Consider the following 6,382-nt stretch of genomic DNA (forward strand, 5'->3'; position numbering starts at 1 on the left):
CTTTTCTCCCACTCACTTCTTTCGAGAGAAACTCCTTCTCTAGAAAGGATCCATTCCCAGCAACAAATATCTTGCCTTCGGATCTGTGATAGAAGGTGTACCCAACATTTACTTTTGGGTATCCTATGAAGACGCACTTCTCTGACTTGGGTTTGAGCTTATCAAGATGAAACTTTTTCACATAAGCATCGCAACCCCAAACTTAAGAAACGACAGCTTAGGTTTCTTGCTAAACCACAGTTCATATGACTTCGTCTCTTTTTAATGTGAATGCAGCTGTCTCTAATGCATAACCCCAAAACGATAGTGATAAATCGGTAAGAGACATCATAGATTGCACTGTATCAAATAAAGTACGGTTATGACGTTCGGACACACCATTACGCTGTGGTGTTCCAGGTGGCATGAGTTTGTGAAACTATTCCACATTGTTTTAATTGAAGACCAAACTCGTAACTCAAATATTCGCCTCTGCGATCAGATCGTAGAAACTTTATTTTCTTGTTACGTTGATTTTCCACTTCACTCTGAAATTCTTTAAACGTTTCAAATGTTTCAGACTTATGTTTCTTCAAGTAGATATACCCATATCTGCTCAAATTATGTGTGAAGGTTAGAAAATAACGATACCCGCCGCGAGCCTCAACACCCATCGGACCTCATACATCAGTATGTATTATATCCAATAAGTCAGTTGCTCGCTCCATTGTTCTGGAGAACGGAGTCTTAGTCATCTTTGCCCATGAGGCATGGTTCGCAAGCATCAACTGATTCATAATCAAGTGATTCCAAAAGCCCATCAGCATGGATTTTCTTCATGCGTTTTACACCAATATGACCTAAACGGTAGTGCCACAAATAAGTTGCACTATCATTATTAACTTTGCATCTTTTGGCTTCCATATTATGAATATGTGTATCACTACGATCGAGATTCAACAAACCATTTTCATTGGGTGTATAACCATAGAAGGTTTTATTCATGTAAACAGAATAACAATTATTCTCTAACTTAAATGAATAACCGTATTGCAATAAACATGATCAAATCATATTCATGTTCAATGCAAACACCAAATAACATTTATTTAGGTTTAACACTAATCCCGAAAGTATAGGGAGTGTGCGATGATGATCATATCAATCTTGGAACCACTTCCAATACACATCATCACTTCACCCTTAACTAGTCTCTGTTCATTCTGCAACTCCCGTTTTGAGTTACTACTCTTAGCAACTGAACCAGTATCAAATACCGAGGGGTTACTATAAACACTAGTAAAGTACACATCAATAACATGTATATCAAATATAGCATTGTTCACTTTGCCATCCTTCTTATCAGCCAAATACTTGGGGCAGTTCCGCTTCCAGTGACCAGTCCCTTTGTAGTAGAAGCACTTAGTCTCAGGCTTAGGTCCTGACTTGGGCTTCTTCACTTTGAGCAGCAACTTGCTTGTCGTTCTTTTTGAAGTTCCCTTTCTTTCCCTTTGCCCTTTTCTTGAAACTAGTGGTCTTGTTAATCATCAATACTTGATGCTCTTTCTTGATTTCTACCTTCATCGATTTCATCATCATGAAAAGCTCGAGAATCGTTTTCGTCATCCCTTGCATACTATAGTTCATCACGAAGTTCTACTAACTTGGTGATGGTGACTAGAGAATTATGTCAATCGCTATTTTATCTAGAAGATTTACTCCCACTTGATTCAAGTGATTGTACTACCTAGACAATCTGAGTACAAGCTCACTGCTTGAGCTATTCTCCTCCATCTTTTAGCTATAGAACTTGTTGGAGACTTCATATCTCTCAACTCGGGTATTTGCTTGAAATATTAACTTCAACTCCTGGAACATCTCATATGATCCATGACGTTCAAGACGTCGTTGAAGTCCCAAATTTAAGCTGTTAAGCATGGTGCACTAAACTATCAATTAGTCATCATATTGAGCCAGGTAAATGTTCATAACGTCTGCATCTGCTCCTGCAATAGGTCTGTCACCTAGCGGTGCATCAAAGACATAATTCTTCTGTGCAGCAATGAGGATAAACCTCAGATCACATATCCAATCCGCATCCTTGCTACTAACATCTTTCAACTTAGTTTTCTCTAGGAACATATCAAAAATAAAACAGGGGAGCTAAACGCGAGCTATTGATCTACAACATAGATATGCTAATACTACCGGGACTAAGTTCATGATAAATTAAAGTTCAATTAATCATATTACTTAAGAACTCCCACTTAGATAGACATCCCTCTAATCATCTAAGTGATCACGTGATCCAAATCAACTAAAACATGTTTGATCATCACATGAGATGGAGTAGTTTTCAATGGTGAACATCACTATGTTGATCATATCTACTATATGATTCACGCTCGACCTTTCGGTCTCAGTGTTCCGAGGCCATATCTGCATATGCTAGGCTCGTCAAGTTTAACCCGGGTGTTCTGCGTGTGTAAAACTATCTTACACCCGTTGTAGATGAACGTTGAGCTTATCACACCCGATCATCACGTGGTGTCTCGGCACGACAAACTTTGGCAACGGTGCATACTCAGGGAGAACACTTTTACCTTCAAATTTAGTAAGGGATCATCTTATAAAGCTACCGCCGAACTAAGCAAAATAAGATGTATAAAAGATAAACATCACATGCAATCATAATATGTGACATGATATGACCATCATCATCTTGTGCTCTTGATCTCCATCTCCAAAGTACTGTCATGATCTCCATTGTTACCGGCATGACACTATGATCTCCATCATCTTGATCTTTTATCAACGTGTCATCACATGGTCGTCTCACCAGCCATTGCTTTTGCAACTATTGCTATCGCATAGCGATAAAGTAAAGCAATTACATAGCACTTGCATCTTATGCAAATAAAGAGACAACCATAAGGCTCCTACAAGTAGCCGATAACTTTAACAAAACATGATCATCTCATACAACAATTTATATTTCATCACATCTTGACCATATCACATCACAACATGCCCTGCAAAAACAAGTTAGACGTCCTCTACTTTGTTGTTGCAAGTTTTTACGTGGCTGCTACGGTCTGAGCAAGAACCGGTCTTACCTACGCATCAAAACCACAACGATAGTTCGTCAAGTTAGTGTTGTTTTAACCTTCACAAGGACCAGGCGTAGCCACACTCGGTTCAACTAAAGTTGGAGAAACTGACACCCGCCAGCCACCTGTGTGCAAAGCACGTCGATAGAACCAGTCTCGCGTAAGCGTACGCGTAATGTCGGTCCGGACCGCTTGTAACACCCTCGATGCGGCTATATCTCCCACATGTCGAAGCACGACTTAGAGGCATAACCGCATTGAAAGCAATGTCGCAAGTGAGGTAATCTTCACACAACCCATGTAATACATAAGGGAAAAAGATACATAGTTGGCTTACAATCGCCACTTCACACAATACATGAATACAACATTACAACATCCAAATACAATCAAGGTCCGACTACGGAACCAAAATAAAAGAAGAACCCCAAATGCGACACGGTCCCCAATCGACCCCAACTGGGCTCCACTACTGATCAACTAGAACGAAACAACACAAAGGACAAGATCTTCATCGAGCTCCTCCTTGAGCTTGGTTGCGTCATCTGCACGGTTCAACGGCACCTGCAAGCTGGTTTTGGAAGTATTTGTGAGCCACGGGGGACTCAGCAATCTCGCACCCTTGCGATCAAGACTATTTAAGCTTATGGGTAAGGTAAAGGTATGAGGTGGAGCTGCAGCAAGCGACTAGCATATATGGTGGCTAACATACGCAAATGAGAGCGAGAAGAGAAGGCAAAGCACGGTCGATAAAAGTATGATCAAGAAGTGATCCTAAAACAACCTACGTCAAGCATAACTCCAACACCGTGTTCACTTCCCGGACTCCGCCGGAAAGAGACCATCACGGTTACACACGCGGTTGATGCGTTTTAATTAAGGTCAACTTCAGGTTTTCTACAACCGGACATTAAGAAATTCCCATCTGCCCATAACCGCGGGCACGGCTTTCGAAAGTTCAAATCCCTGCAGGGGTGTCCCAACTTAGCCCATCACAAGCTCTCACGGTCAACGAAGGATATTCCTTCTAGCGGGAACACTCGATCAGACTCGAAATCCCGGTTACAAGACATTTCGACAATGGTAAAACAAAACCAGCAACACCGCCCGAATGTGCCGACAAATCCCGATAGGAGCTGCACATATCTCGTTCTCAGGACACACTCAGATGAGACTAGCTACGAGTAAAACCAAACCTCAAGTTGCCCCGAGGTGGCCCCGCAGGCAGCTCAGTTTGGACCAACATTCAGAGGAGCACTGGCCCGGGGGGGTTAAAATAAAGATGACCCTTGGGCGCGCGACCCCCAAGGAAAAGAAAAGGCTAGGTGGCGAATGGTAAAACCAATGTTGGGCATTGCTGGAAGAGTTTTATTCAAGGCGAACTGTCAAGGGGGTCCCATTATTACCCAACCGCGTAAGGAACGCAAAATCCGGGAACATAACACCGATATGACGGAAACTAGGGCGGCAAGAGTGGAACAAAACACCAGGCATAAGGCCGAGCCTTCCACCCTTTACCAAGTATATAGATGCATTAATTAAATAAGATATATAGTGATATCCCAACAAGTAAACATGTTCCAACAAGGAACAACAACTCCATGTTCCAACAAGGAACATACTTCAATCTTCACCTGCAACTAACAACGCTATAAGAGGGGCTGAGCAAAGCGGTAACATAGCCAAACAACGGTTTGCTAGGACAAGGAGGGTTAGAGGCTTGGTTCAACAATATGGGAGGCATGATAAGCAAGTCGTAGGTATCGCAGCATAGGCATAGCAAAAGAGCGAGCAACTAGCAAGCAAAGATAGAAGTGATTTCGAGGGTATGGTCATCTTGCCTGAGATCCCGCAAGGAAGAAGAACGAGTCCATGAAGAAGACAAACGTGCGTAGACGAACGAATCCTCACAACACGACGTTACCGTATTACCGAGACGAAGTACACCGGAAAGAAAGCAAACAACAAAGTAAACAACCACTACAACAACATGGCACGATGCGCAAACAAGTATGATGCATGTCCGGTTTAATGAAGCATGGCATGGCAAAGTGCACAAACAATGCTACAAATTAAGTGGAGCTCAATATGCAACTCCGTTGCATATTGACGAAATACCACATTCAAGCTATTTAGTTCGATCTTGTTTATGTACCCGACAATATTAAATGTTGTTAAACATGACAAGAGGTGAAGCACAATAAAACTACATAACTAGGCAAGTTTAAAAGAGGCCGGAAGCAACGAACAACAATTCCGGAAACTCCTCATGAGCATATTATAGATTTGGTACTGTTCTGCCCTAAACATTATTTTAGAGTTGTTAAACATGCAAGATGAGTGCACCAAGTAAATCTAGGCATTTTTCTACCCCATTTACATATAAAGATTATTTAATTCGGAGCTATGGTTATTTAGTTATGAAATAAATCATTTTAGCAAGTTATTAAGCAAATTTAAACAAACAGCATTTTAAACATTTTAAACATAGATGAAAGTGGCATATTATTAAACTAGACAAAATTCTAGACATATTACATATAAAGTTTGTTTTAATCCGATGCACGGTTATTAAGTTATTATATGCATGAAGTTTAGGGACCTTTCTGCAAAACTATAACCCTCTGGATAAATAGAAAAATCGTAGACCTGGAAGAAAAAACATGAACGGGCCGAATCTGGCAGGCTGGCCCAACAACATGAAAGAAATAGAGGGGCTTCGCGGGGTGGATGCGGCAGCGCTGGGCCGGCTGGATCTGGGAGCCCAGCTCGACCAGGAGAGGGTCAACGCGCAACGACCCGCGTACAGCAGCGGTCATCTCGTCTCAGCCCGCACGAAGCAGAGGCACGGCGAGGCGGGACTTGAGCGCGGCGGCGAGGAGCTTGGCGGATGGCGGCGAGCGGCGCTGGGCATGCCTGCTTCGGTCGAAGATGGAGCGCTGGGATCGGTCGACGCGACTTGGCATCGTTCGTGCTCTGGCGAAGTAGGGGGAACGCAGGCGGGGCGCGGTCAACGCGAGATGTAGAGGAGGTCAGTCAACAGATGGGAGCGAGGGGAAAACCCCGGATCCGACGAGGGAAAGGGCCGGGACTGGCCTGAACGGGTCGGGGAAGTGTCGAACTTGCCGGAGATGGTGGTGGAGCAAGGACGAGGCGGCACTAGAAGCTCGCATGGGCGTCCATGGCGCGGGACACGGGGCGGTGAAGGAGCAGAAGGTTGACGAGGTCCCGTATGGGCGGCTTCGCGGATCCATCGGGGACAAACGAGTGACGCGCGCACGGCTGGACGACGG

The sequence above is a fragment of the Triticum dicoccoides genome, chromosome 5A (genome assembly GCF_002162155.2).
Source record: "Triticum dicoccoides isolate Atlit2015 ecotype Zavitan chromosome 5A, WEW_v2.0, whole genome shotgun sequence".
In the NCBI taxonomy this organism is placed as follows: Eukaryota; Viridiplantae; Streptophyta; class Magnoliopsida; order Poales; family Poaceae; genus Triticum; species Triticum dicoccoides.